Below are 10,906 nucleotides of genomic sequence, written 5' to 3' on the forward strand. Positions count from 1 at the left end.
CAGTGGAGATCCTAGGCCCCGCAAGCGGGGCCGAGCTAGCCCGCCCGTCAATCGCGGGTCGGTGGGATGCCTTCACCGGACGGCCATGCCGCCCTCGCATGGGGGGGGGCAGCGGAGGACTGTGGTCCAAGGGAAGAGAACCTAGAGGTAGACCCACACACCTCTAGTCGGTGTTCAGTGGGGTTGAGACGAGTGGGGGGACGCCCACGTAGCTCCCTCACCGGGGGAGGAACTGCCGAGGGCGTCTCTAACACGGTCTCCAAAGGGGGTGCTGCACCATCCCTGGTCTCTCTATGCCCAGGGTCTGTGTGCGTCGAGGTGCTAGGCTCACCATGCGCAGCACAAGCACGGGCTTCAGCCAACGCCCCACCAAGCCTCTCCTTGACGCAGATAGTAGATATCTGCTCAAGGATGGGCCCTTTCTCGCCACGGAACACAATGCCACTATCGGTATCCACCTCTGCCAGATGGGACAACGGAGCGGAACCAAGCACAGAAAAACGGGAACCAGAACCAGAAGGAACATAATGGATGGAGGGAGTACCTGAGGACAAGTCGCGAGCAGCCGCCTGCATGGCGGCCTTCTCCTAGATCGTCGGGACACGGCCATCCAGAAGGACCCGGGGCTGGCTAAGCCGCGCACTCTGACATGCAGCCACTAGCGGAGAAGCCCCGCCCCGAAGCTTGGAACCAGCCGCAGTAGGGGTCACCACGGTCATGTCCAAGGGCAGAGGCGGCTCCAAGTCTGGGGACCCAAGGCTGGAGAAGGGGGGACCCCGACGAGCGCGAGTAGCAGACCATCCCAGGTGAGCGCGGCGACGACGAGGGGCGCACCTCCATCCCCACACTCACCACGTCCTCCTCCACGACCTCCAGGTCAGCCACCCGGGGTTGCGACAAGGGGAGGGACTGTCATGACCACAGACCCACCTCCCGGTGCCACCTGAGAGGCCGTCCCAGCAGGGTAGGAGGACCCACCACCAGTAGAAACCGGGCTACGCTGCCCATCCGGCAGATCCGGTGGAACCTCAACGTCATTGTCATCATCCTCACCAGAGGATCTCTCCCTAGATGAGTCCCCATCTCCACCAAGCCCCTCACCCTGGTGAGGCACAGTGCCATCGGGGTCCGGCCCAAGCAGATCGTGACGAACCGGGGACTCAAGCTCGAAGGTGAGGCGCTTTACTTTCTTGCCGAAGTAGAATACCAAAGACAGACCATCAATCTCTGCCGGCGCGGGGCCGAGAATCTCAATGCGGGCAGGGCCATCATCCTCGTAGGAGGCCAGGTCAGTAGACACCATCTTGCCCACCGGCTGAGATATCGCCTTGAGGATGTGGGCAAGCTTGCCACCCTGCGGCGCCGCCCTGCCGCCATGAGGCAAGCCGTATACAAGGACCCACACCTTCTCCAAGGCAGGCACTCGGTCTGGCTCCGTATCAGCAGCACGAACGGAGATCAAGATCTTGTTGATGGGGCAGCGGATGAAGTCATGGGAACACACACGGAGTAGCTCAACGTGTCGGGTCTGGGGTTCCGGCAAACCCTTAAGGTTCGAACACTGGGGTGTGCGCGAAGTCTTTTCCTCCCACCGATCTATGCCCTAGCTCGCTAAGATCTCACGGACGAACTCAACAAACTCGCAACACAGAAAGACACAATATTTATACTGGTTCGGGCCACTGTTGTGGTGTAATACCCTACTCCAGTGGGTGGTGGTGGATTGCCTCTTGGGCTGATGATGAACAATACAAGGGGAACAACAGCCTCCTGAAGTTGAGGTGTTCTTGTGCTCGGGTAACTTGTGTGGATGAGAGTGATCTCTCCTCCTCCCTTTCTGTCTGTCGTCACTCCTTTCTCGGTGGTGTCTAACTCTACTTTATATAGGCCCTGGTCCTCTTCCCAAATATTCAGCGGGAAGGGAGCCAACAACGGCGGGCTAATTTTGAAGGGGGACATCTAGTACATCTTCATTTTCCTCAGGAGCAATGATCAATTTTTCCCATTCTTCAACCGTTGACTGGTACCTAGTACCTTCAGACGTCCAGACAATCCTTCCATCTGGGTAGAAATGAGCTGTGGAGTAGAACTACACAATAATTTCATCATTCCACTTTGTGAGCTTCTGAGCCACAAACTCATCGACTCCACATGCCTTGAAGCTGTCATATACACCAGGGAAGTGATCCTCATTTTCCTCAATGAATTTCCAATCAACCCATCTCATGTCACAAACTATGGGCTTGTCAAGTAAGATAGTCTCATAGAAGTCCTGCTATTCCTTTGTATGGAACCTGTAGACCACAGCAGTCCTTCTCCTGGTGGCATATGGATCAGACTCTCTCCATAGCCTTAATCCTGAATCCTTCCTGATTTTCATGTTCTCTGCAACTGGGTGAGCATCATCGTGATTTGGAATTTTGGGCTTCAACTTCCTCAAAACGACAGAGTCATCATCTTCTTCAGCAGCTTGAGGCACTGGGGCCTTGTTCTTCTCCTCAGCAGGGATGTTCCTGGTGCTCCTCTTGGTTTTTGGCTTTGGAGCTGGAGCAACAGTCTTAGGAGCAGTCTTAGGCTTAGATGGAGCAGCCCCTGCCCTTATAGCATCTCCCATAAGCTTTTGAGCTTTGGGTGCTGGTGCTGCATCCTCTTCCTCTTCCTCTTCCTCTTCTTCAGAATCTTTCATTATTTAAGATTTGCGAAGCACTCTGGCAGTGGTCTTTTTGACCCTTTCCTTCCTTTTCTTCTCTGCCACAACCTGTTCTTTGGGTGCAGATCCCAAAGTCTCTTGAGTGGATGTTCTGGCCTTTGACATAGAAACTCTCTTGGCAGGAACCTTTTGCTTCATTCATGGCTTAGTGGCAGAAGCTATGCCATATTCCTTTTTCAGGACTTTCCTCTTTGAGGTGGTCTCTTCCTCAACAGGCACATAGTCCTCATCCTCAGAATCTGAGGTTCTCTTCTTTCTGGTCCTGGTGGCTGCCTTAGGCAAGTTGCTGGGTGTACTCCTGCTTCCCTCATCAAAGCTGCTAGAGGGACTAGTGCCCTCACTCATGTTCACTTGCTCCTCAGACTTGTTCTGACTATCAATCTGATCTGACATGATGTAAACACTGACAGCAGACCCTGTGAATAGATTATAGATGAGGTAGATTGGATAAGCATCACAAAGTACATAGGTTTTTGCAAAAGAATGAGTTAAAAACTTAGTTTTAGTTTTCCATAGAAAGCATTTCGGATCTACCGATTTGAAAACTCGGTGATACTGAAGCAGCTTTTGGAACCTAAACTAGTAAACTCGGTCAGACTGAGTCACAATTTGGTGGTACCGAGAGTGCTAGGGTTTCACAAAGTATTGAACTCGGTCACACCGATTTGCAATTCTCGGTCAGACTGAGAATCACATGTGCAATGGCCTTAGCCAAATCAGTGGAACCGATTTCAACAACTCGGTTGGTCCGAGATGATTTCGGCGGAAACCTAACCCTAAATTTTCAATCCATGACTAAACTACGGGGTGATTTCGCTGGATAGAGTGATCTCAATCGTGGCAAGATACATGGAAAAACAATGTGCTAAGAATCGGAGGGGGATTAGCACAAGGATCAAGTCCATACCCTAAGTGCGGCGATGGACTTGCTACGGCGGCAACGGCGGAGACGATTCCTGTTGACGGCGGCGGAAACCAGCGGCGGGAGGCAGCTGGCGATGAGGAGGACGATCCGGAGACCCAGGGAGACAGAGCGGGCTGAGCGCGGGCGTAGGGGTTCGATTTTTTTTTCCAAATTTTGGCCCGGGGATATATATAACCTGACCCTGTCGTTGTGACCGAGTGGAACAACTCGGTGGCACCGAGATTCATAACTGCAAGCAGTTACTGAAACTCAGTGTGACCGAAAAGTTCAAACCGGTTGCACCGGGATTGAAAACCTAGATCGACTTAGTGATCCCGGTATGACCGAAATGGAAGAATCGGTCAGACCGAAATGCACAATGAAGTTTTGGAAGTTTAAGTCTATGACGAATCGGGGACTGCGAGTGCTCCTCACACAGAGTGGTTCGAATCTGACTTGATTAAACATTGTGATGTAGCATGAATAGAGTCCGAGACGAGAAAAGCATAGATAGCTAGAGAAGGTTCTTAGGCATTCTTGTCCATCCACTTGGCAAAAGAAAAAGGAACCAAACAATCAAAAGAACAAGTGGATGTCCTCGAATGAGTAAATTATGCAACCAACATGCTCACGCAACAAAATGGCAAATGAAATATGTGGCAAAGCATGCACAACCAATTCTAGCATCTATCAAGCAATTGCCGATGACTAGGTCATCTATACATGAGTACATTGACTTAGGAGTCAAATGAGAACATTTGATCATAGGTCATACTCATTATTTAAGCACAAATGGGGCTACCATTTTTACATAAAGCGTTGTTGTGTTCACACCATTAGAGTTGCTTTAGCTCAATTCTTAGAGTAAAGCTCCCCCTAGATGTGAGATCCCCCCTAAGAGGGATGAACTAACCTTGGGTTTTGTCGATGCTGACTTCATGTAGATGTTGAAGATATGGATGCTCAATGTTGATGTAGATCATTTGGAGCAACCTTTGGAGTGAGTTGCACTTTCAATACCTACACGGGTTAGTCCCACAAGGAACAAACAAGGATAACCATAGACATAGAGTGATGCACACACAAGATGATGTCTATGAAAGCATTAGGTTACCTTGTCCCTTGTCTTACCAACAACAGGGTTTGTGACTCCTTGAACTAGTGCAAGATGTGGAAGTTGTTGCACTTGTTTTTGCCAAAATGATAAGAGCGAAGTATGTTGGCGGAGTCACCCTCAAGAACTCTCTAGTTCTTCTTCTTCGGGATCCACATCATCTTGATGGGAATCCTTGGAGTTGTAGTCGTACTTGATGAAGTAGAACTTGATGTAGTCTTGGGAACCCACTTTACCAAGGCCTTTGGTGCTTCTTCAAATGCATCAATTTCCTCTTGAAGCTTATACTTGCATTTTTGTTTGTGGTCTTGTGGTGGAAGATCATCTTGAGCTTGTGTCCCTTTGAAGGAAGTAGGATCATACTTCTCTTGTTGAGGAACAAACTTCGTCTTGTGGTATTGATCTTCTTCCCACTCAACTCCGTTGGCATTGAACTTTAGTTCAAAACCAACACCTTGGTTCTTCCGGTGCCTTACTTGCTTGCGTACGATTTCCTCGAATTACTTACTCCCGGCAAGGCTCTTGTAAACACCTTTCTCTATAATTCCCTTCAATAAGCTATTTTCTTGCTCAAGTATAACTTGGCTAAGAGAATCATTAGTGGAATCAATAGAAGTACTAGAAGCAACAACATTGGATTTATCATGAATATTGTCACTACTAGAGGAAGAATCTTTCTTGTTCCTCTTACTAGACTTGACTTGAGGCATGTAAGTGGATAAGAGTAAACGCATGGCAATGTAAGAAGAACTTTTCTTGCGAAGATCATCATTGATTGCCTTTAAGAACTCATGCTCTTGCTAAAGGTTGAGCTTTTCAAAACGTAATTTCTCATGAGTCCTTAAAAGTTCTCGATGATATCCTAAGATAGTTTCATGAGCTAACTTAAGAGTGTTTAGTTCTTTAGTTAGAAACTCAATATTCTCCTTATCATTGTCATTCGTTTTATCTTGATAAGCATGATTAATTGATGTTTCATCATAGTACTCATCACTAGAGTTGTCAACAAGTAAATCATCATCACCTAACAAGTCATCTTCATCACATTTGAAATCAACATACTCGGGGTGTGATACCTTTGGGACTTTAACCATGAAGCATCTTCCAAGTCCTTCATTGGGTGAATCAAATATGTCGTAGGAGTTGGTTCACACAAGTGCTAGACCGGCAACACCTTCATCTTGAGTATATTCAGAGTCGGAGTGATAGCTTCTCTCGGAGTGATTGTCGGAGTCGGAGCTGGATACCCATTCACCAACATGAGCTTGATGTATTTGTTTTGTGTAGCTCCTTGATGACTTGTCCTTCCTTTCCAAATCCTTGCTTCTCCGGGATGTTCTTCATTCATAACGATCATCTCTACTCCTTCTCTCTCTTGATGGTGATTCTTCTCTTCTACTTCTTCTTTTTGGAGAATCTTCTCTTCTTTTGTAGGGTGTCGTACACTCATTGGAATACTGTCCGGGTCTTCCACAATTGTAGCAATTTCGCTCTCGACTAGAAGATATTTTGTCATTGTAGGACCTTGACTTGGAACTTTTATCTTTGCTTCTACTCTTGTAGAACTTGTTGAAGTTCTTCACCATTAGGCTCAATTCTTCATGGAAGGTTTGTTTCTCACTTGATGATGTGGGAGCTTCACATGAGGCTTTGTAAGCACCACTTGACTTGTTATGGAGCTCCTCCTTATCCTTGAGTGACATCTCATGAGCAACAATTCTTCCAATGACTTCCCTTGGCTTGAGATCTTTGTATTTGGTCATCATTTGGATCAATGTGCATACGGTATCATATTTTCCGTCCAAAGCTCTTAGGATCTTCTTGATGATGAATTTGTCGGTCATCTATTCACTTCCTAAGCCGGCGATCTCATTTGTGATAAGAGCAAGCCTAGAGTACATTTCAGCGACACCTTCACCGTCCTTCATTTTGAACTCGTCAAGCTGACTTTGAAGCACATCCAACTTGGATTCCTTGACGGAGTCGGTACCTTCATGCATATCAATCAAAGTATCCCAAATTTCCTTTCCATTCTCAAGACGGTTGATTTTGTTGAATTCTTCAGGGCACAATCCGTTGAAGAGGATATCACAAGCTTGAGCATTGTATTGCAGCATCTTCAACTCTTTCGTAGTAGCTTCACGGTTCAGTTCTCTCCCATCAAAGAATTCGCCTTGCAAGTCAATACACACAATAGCACATACGGTGGGGTTATGTCCAAGAATATGCATTTTCATCTTATGCTTCCAACTAGCAAAATTAGTACCATCGAAGTAAGGACCTCTACGGTGGTAGTTTCCCTCGCTAGACGCCATACTCTCCTAGCTTGTGAAACCAAGGCTATGACTTCCAAAATCTATCAAAATCAAGGCAAATGGAGACCAAGGCTCTGATACCACTTGTAGGATCGAAAGTATGTCTAGAGGGGGGTGATTAGACTACTTGACCAAATAAAAACTTATGCTTTTCCCAATTTTAGTTCTTGACAGATTTTAGCAACTTTGGACAAGTCAAGCAATCTTAACACAATTCAAGCAAGCATGCAAAGAGTATATGATCAGCGGAAAGTAAAGCATGCAACTTGCAAGAATGTAAAGAGAAGGGTTTGGAGGATTCAAACGCAATAGGAGACACATATGTTTTTGTCATGGTTCCGATAGGTGGTGCTATCGTACATCCACGTTGATGGAGACTTCAACCCATGAAGGGTAACGGTTGCGCGAGTCCATGAAGGGCTCCACCCACGAAGGGTCCATGAAGAAGCAACCTTGTCTATCCCACCATGGCCGTCGCCCACGAAGGACTTGCCTCACTAGCGGTAGATCTTCACGAAGTAGGCGATCTCCTTGCCCTTACAAACTCCTTGGTTCAACTCCACAATCTTGTAGGAGGCTCCCAAGTGACACCTAGCCAATCTAGGAGACACCACTCTCCAAGAAGTAACAAATGGTGTGTTGATGATGAACTCCTTGGTCTTGTGCTTCAAATGATAGTCTCCCCAACAATCAACTCTCTCTCATAGGATATGGATTTGGTGGAAAGAAGATTTGAGTGGAAAGCAACTTGGGGAAGGCTAGAGATCAAGATTCATGTGGTAAGAATGGAATATCTTGGCCTCAACATAAGTGTAGGTGGTTCTTTCTCAGAAAAAGTAAGTTGGAAGAGTAGGTTTGTTCTGATGGCTCTCTCCATGAATGAAGAGGTGGTGGAGGGGTATATATAGCCTCCACACAAATTCTAACCGTTACACACAACTTGCCAATCTCAGTGGGACCAAATTGATAAACTCGGTCGGACCGACTGAACAAAGCTAGTGACCGTTAGGAGATTCCGTGGGACCGACATGCAACTCGGCAGGACCGATATGGTTAGGGTTAGGGCATAATGTAATCTCGATGAGACCGATTACACAAACTCGGTGAGACCGATTTTGGTAATAAGCTAACCAGAGAGTTGGTCAGGTAAACTCGGTGGGACTGATCACTCATTTCGGTGAGACCGAAACGTTACGAAGGGGAAACAGAGAGTTTACATTGCAATCTCGGTGGACCGATCGCTCATCTCGATGGGGCCGAAACGTTACAAAGGGAAACAGAGAGATTGCAATCCCATCTCGGTGGGACCGAGATCCCTATCGGTGAGACCGATTTGCCTAGGGTTTGTGGTAGTGGCTATGACATTTGAACTCGGTGGCGCCGGATATAAAGAATCGGTGGGGCTGAGTTTGACTTTTGGTTTAGGTCATATGTGGATGTGAGAAAGTAGTTGAGGGTTTTGGAGCATATCACTAAGCATTTTGAGCAAGAGCGTCATTAAGCAACACCTCATCCCTCCTTGATAGTATTGGCTTTTCCTATAGACTCAATGTGATCTTGGATCACTAAAATAGAAAATGTAGAGTCTTGAGCTTGGAGCTTGAGCCAATCCTTTGTCCTTAGCATTTTGAGGGGTCCACTTTTCTCATCCATGCCATGCCAATCATTAAGCTTTCCTGAGATATTAAACTTGAAATAGCATTAGCTCAATGAGCTATATGTTGTTAGGAATTACCAAAACCACCTAGGGATAGTTGCACTTTCAGCAGGTTGAGCAGAGAAGGCAAATCAGCTTGGGTAGATGCAGGAAGATACATGCCACTTGGTCCGGCCCGAGCGGCTTGGGGATGATGCAGCCCGAGGGGTGCCCCCAGCAGGGTAAGCTAAAGACATAATGAAATGGGATACATGCCGTAGGAACAGACCCACACGGCCTGGGAATAATGCAGCCCAAGAGGCGCTCCCAGCTTAATGAGCTTGGGAGATGTCACCTAGTTCTGTAGGCGAAGCAGAGTTGGTGCAGCTGAAGGCGTGCGTCGAAGAAATGAATCCTCATGAGCCACCGGAGCCCTGAGCCTCGGGAGGCTCTGGGGACTTTGGAGGCTCCCTGAAGACCGTCTCCATTCCCTCCAGGATAGCGCGATACCTGGACTCTTGAGCTGCCAGGTCGCGCCGCATGGCGTGCTGATAGGCCGACGCCCCGCTCGGCAAGCCGAACAGCATGCGAACGCAGCTGTGTGGCGGGCCCGTGCAACGTCCCACACGTGAAGGCCAGAAGCGCTCCAGAGACGCGACCCTGTTGAGCCCTGGGATGTCGATGCGGACACGCAGCTCGGCACCCTCGCCCGGTTGGTGAGCTGGGACTTGTGAGCGGCTATCGCCGCGCATGGCTCTTGCGTCTTGCAGTTCCTGTGTGGTCTTGGCGATGAACTCCTGAGTGGTGGGAATCCCTTGCCCTGTGTTCTCCTGAGGAAAATGTGCCGCGCAGCACGCCTCCAAGTGGTGCCCGAGCGCCTCCCTCGTGAGGTTGGCAAGGTCTGAGGCTCTCCAGGAGAGAGCCCCCGAGCCCTGCCCGAGGAGGACGCTGGGTGCAGCCTTCCTATGCGATGGAGGGAGGCGCCCCTGGGACAGGCGCTGATCCTGACGAGGCTCCTGCCATGGCGCCATCCTCCTCAGATCCCGCGTGGCGCTGCTGCTTCTTCTTGGGGACGGCCTCCGCAGGGCCCTCACTTTAGCTGTCGGCGTCGTCGATTGCTGCAGCTTTGAAGGCGTGCTCGAGGGAGCACACCACATCCCTTTCTTCACATGGGACCATGATGACACCGCCGCTTCCGGGCATCTTGAGACGTTGTAGCCGTGGTGGGTGACCGCCATGAACTTGGCTAGGGCCGGATACCCGAGGATGCCGTTGTACGGCAGGCGGATGTGCGCGACGTCGAAGTCGACGAGCTCGGTGCGGTAGTTGTCGTGTGTGCCGAAGGTGACAAGTAGGCGGACCTGCCCTATCGGTGTGGTGGAGCCGTCGGTCACTCCTGAGAAAGGTTTGGTAGGCTAGAGCTGCTCATATGGCACTTGGGGGTTGTCGAACGCGTCGACGGACAGGACGTTGAGCCCTGCACCACTGTCGATGTGGGTCTAGGTAACCTGCACACTGCTGATGACTGGGGAGCACAACATTAGGAGGATGCCGGTGGTGGCCGCGCACTTGAGCTGATCTGCCGAGTTGAAAGTGATGGCGCACTGGGACCACCTGAGCGGGCGCGTGGCCTCAAGCGTGGGCAGCACCACATTCACCTCGCAAGCGAACCGCTTGAAGATGCGTTGAGAGGCTGGGGCCTGGGCGCCGCCCAAGATGCAGGCGATTGCACGCGGCTGCTGGAAGCCCCCAACCCCCTCGTCCTGATGGTGATCGTCGTTGCTTCTTGGTGGCGGCAGTGGAGGAAGACCGGCGTTGCCTTGGGGGCGATCCTCACGAGGCTGGTCCATCCAGGGCCCCTCGCGAGGATGGTCTTGCCATCGGTCCTCACAAGGCCTGTCGCGCCATTCCTGGCGCGGGCCACGGTCGTCCTAGCGTCCGCTTCCACGTCCTCCTCCATGGCCGTAGCCCTGATCGTTGCGCTCGGGGCGTCGACCGTAGCGTCCTTCTCGTATGGCTCTAAGCTCTTGGCAGTCGCTGGTGTTGTGGGTGTTCAGGTTGTGGAAGGCGCAAAATGGTCAGCTCTTCTTGGATGACTCGGGCTGATATTTGCCCCATTTGGTGTCGGGCTCCACCGCAAGCACTGCCGCTTCCTTGCGCTTCACGTCCTTGGCCTTGGCTTTCTTCTCCTCTGCGCCTGCGACTGGCAGCTCAAGGAGGGAAAGGC

The 10,906-nt window shown here is 49.9% G+C and overlaps 1 pseudogene; it reads right to left on the reverse strand.

Annotated features, from left to right (window-relative positions):
• Positions 1-587: 587 nt before the first annotated feature.
• LOC147976028 (uncharacterized) lies at positions 588-10,639 on the reverse strand (annotated as a pseudogene).
• Positions 10,640-10,906: the final 267 nt, after the last annotated feature.

The sequence above is a fragment of the Triticum urartu genome, chromosome 4A (genome assembly GCF_056163025.1).
Source record: "Triticum urartu cultivar PI428250 chromosome 4A, HENAU_Tu73, whole genome shotgun sequence".
NCBI lineage: Eukaryota > Viridiplantae > Streptophyta > Magnoliopsida > Poales > Poaceae > Triticum > Triticum urartu.